The sequence below is a fragment of the Camelus bactrianus genome, chromosome 2 (genome assembly GCF_048773025.1).
Source record: "Camelus bactrianus isolate YW-2024 breed Bactrian camel chromosome 2, ASM4877302v1, whole genome shotgun sequence".
In the NCBI taxonomy this organism is placed as follows: Eukaryota; Metazoa; Chordata; class Mammalia; order Artiodactyla; family Camelidae; genus Camelus; species Camelus bactrianus.
In genome coordinates this window covers 82,519,588-82,523,326 of record NC_133540.1, presented here as the reverse complement: position 1 = coordinate 82,523,326, position 3,739 = coordinate 82,519,588, and positions in this window count along the sequence as shown.

Sequence of the window (3,739 nt, the reverse complement as noted above, 5' to 3'; positions counted from 1 at the left end):
GGAAAACATATGCAGAACACCCTCAGGCATAAATTACAGTGATATATTTTTTGAACCAGCTTCTAGAGTAAATGGAAATCAAATAAAAAATAAACAAATGGGAACTAACTATACTTAAAGGCTTTTGAACAGCTAAGGATACCATCAACAAAACAAAAAGACAACCTACAAATTGGGAAAAAAATATTTGCAAATGATGCAACTGACAAGGGACTAATTGCCAAAATATACAAACAGCTCATTCACATTAATATTAAAAAAATTTTTAAAAATGGGTGGAAGAAATACACAGACATCACTCCAAAGAAGACAGATAAATGGCCAATAAGCATGTGAAAAGATGCTCAACATCACTAATTGTTATAGAAATGGAAATCAAAACTACAATGAGATATCATCTCACACCAATCAGAATGGCCATCATTAAAAAGTCTCCAAATGATAAATGCTGGAGAGGTGGTAGAGAAAAAAAAAACCCTCCAGCACTGTTGGTGGGAATGTAAATTGGCGCAGGAGCTATGGAGGTTCCTTAAAAAACTAAAAATAGACTTACCATATGATCCAGCAATCCCACACTATTTACAACAGTCAAGACACGGAAACAATCCAAATATCCATCTAAAGACGACTGGATAAAGAAAATGTATAAATACTATACACCCTAAAAAGAGAATAAAATAATGCCATTTACAGCAACATGGATGGACCTGGAGATCATAATTCTAAGTCAGCCAGAAACAGAGAGAAAAATATCACATGATATCGCTCATAGGTGAAATCTGAATAAAAAAAAGACACAAATGAACTTATTTATAAAAAGAAAAACTAACTCACAGACATAGAGAACAAACATATGGTTACCAGGGGAGGAAGGGGCTAGGAAGGAGTAAATTGGGAGTTCAAGATTTGCAGATATTAAATACTATATATAAAATAGATAAACAACAAGTTTATATTATATAGCACAGGAAACTATATTCAATATATTATAGTACCCTCTAATGAAAAAGAATATGAATATTTGTATACATACGTATGACTGAAACATTATGCTGTACACCAGAAATTGACACAACATTGTAAACTGACTATACTTTAATAAAAAATAATGAAAGTTTTAAAAATAAAGTATCCCTGCAGAAGAGCCTGAGCTTTTGGGGCTCAGACTCTGGAGCAATCTATGCTTCCAAGATATTCTCATCAACTATAGCCCAATTACCCAACAATTGGTGAAAGCAACAGTAAGAAAACAGACAGTCAAAAGGAGGTCCCTACTAAAACCTGAGGGTATAACTTCCAACTAGCCACATCAGAGGTTTTACACAGTAAAGGGAAGAGACTTCAGTAAAAGTCAACTTAGTCACTAAGCAAATAACAGCAACAATACATGGAACTGGAAAGAACCAGTATCCAGTGTTGCTACACTCTATTATCTAAATGTTCCTCTTTTTAGGAAAACTTTCACAAGACATAAAAAGAAATAGGAAAATGTGACCAACATGAGAGAAAAAAAAAAGCAAGCAATGGAAACTTCCTGTGGCAGGAACAAATGGTTGGCTGTAAGGGGGAAATTTTTCAATTTATCTGTTGTACATGGGTTCAATGACTTAAAGAAAACTACCAAGAAGACAAAACACTCAAAAATAAATAAATAAAATGAGAAACTAAAATAAAAAATATGAATGATCATAAGAGACTACTGTGAATCACAATATTCCTACAAATTGTACAAATTAGAAGAAACGCAAAAATTCCTCGAGGCATACAACCTACTTTCAGGAAACCATGCTTTAAGAAGAAAGGTATTAAAACAATATCCTAAGAACATCTATAAACAAATTGTATTTAACAAAAGAAACAAATGGAAATTGTGGAGCTGAAAATTATGGTATCTGAAATGAAAAATTCACTGGAGGCAGTCAACAGTAGATTTGAAGGAGTTGATAAAAAACCTGCAAACTTGAGATAGATCAAAGGATAACATAATCCAAATAAGAGAGAGAAAAAAGAATGAAAAAAATGGAGAGGCTTAGAGATAGTGGCAAAAAGAAAGAGGAACAGAGCAAAATATTCGAAAAACAGTTTCTGAAGACATCCCAGGTATAATGAAATATATTCATCTACAAATCTCAACAATTTCAGGTAAGATAGAGAAGAGCCACACGCAGACACAACTAAAATGTTAGAAGCTAAAGACAGAAAATGTTCAAGCAGTAAGAAAAAAGTAATTCATGCACACCAGCAAATTCCAATATGATACTGCTTCTATCTCATCAGAAGCAATGGAAGCTCTATGACTGTGGGATGACATATTCAAAGTGCTACAAACCTATCAATCAAAAACTCTGTATCAAACAAACCTACTTTCAAAACTGAGGGCAATATACAAATATCCCTCTATCTCATACTCCACCAAAATAGAATTCATTGGTGGGAAATCTGCCTTACAGGAAAAACTGAAGGAAGATCTTGATGCAAAAGAAAGTAAACCCCGACTGCAGTTCTACTCATCAGGATAAACCAGAGCACAGGTGAAGACAATTAACTAATTATACAACACAGTATAAGTGCACATTTCTTCTCCTTTCTTCTCTTAATAAATATAAAAATTAACTTCCAGGGGGTGGGGTGCAGAGCAGCAGCGGTGTGGCCCTGGTAACGGTGGGGCAGAGCGCTGGCTGAAGACCCAGGGTGAGGGGCAGAGCGCAGCCCTGCGGCCCCAGCAATGAGAGCTTAAAGCCCTGACTCAGGACTCACGGAAGGTGCGTACAGCAGCAGCAGCTCAGCCTAGGGAGTGGCCAGTCAGAGCCACAAGTAGGAATCCAGGGTGAGGTCCGAAGCAGTAGCAGCAGGGCCACATTTATGGCAGGACGCAACCCTGACTCGGAACCTGGGGCTCGGCGCACAGCAGCAGCTCCAGTCACACAGATGGCAAGGCCCGGTGGTAACTCCATCAGGGAGAGCAGGTTACAGGAGGGATGGGGCCCCAGGGTCAGGTCACACCACAGCGACATTTCCAGCCTCAGGAATGACGCAGAAGCAGGGACTCTGGGCAGCTCTGTCAGCTGGAATCTGTGTTGGTGAAGATCTTGGAAGTCCTCGGTGTCAAAGGCCACAAACACCTAGGGTGGAGAGGCTTGCTGGGGTCCTCCTGGTCTCTTCTTCCCCAGGGGGTGAAATGCCTTCAGGGCATCTCTGCTGTGACAGGCTGCTCTGAACTGGGGGATGAGGCGAGGTAGGTAAAGTCTTTCCTGTGCTTTCCTACATGGCCATCGTCAGTTTTGTACTCTGCAGGGATTCTGCTGCCTCTTCATTGTAGTCCAGAGATTTCCCAAAGTAATTCACATTGGTTGCCCTTGCTCATTTACAGTTTCTGCTGTTCTTGTGGAATACAAGTATTGGACTTTCTAACGTAACCCTCCATCTTGCTGATATCACTGTATCTAAATTCTGCATCAAGGAGACTGCAGACAAAAGAGCCTTTCGCTTCCTATTGTTCTCCATCAATCTTATTACTTACATAATACAGCTGACTTGCATGTGCAAGGTCATCGACATTTAGAGGGGTGACAGCACTGACAACACAACAGTAAACACACTGTAGAAACACCAAGTGTTCTACACTTTGCCCTTTCACTTGATTTCCACAGCTGCTGACTACTCATATAATGTACTAGTAGAGATTTAGAAGTTGTATTTTAACTTCCAGATTGATTTCTCCTTCGATATAAGCATGAGC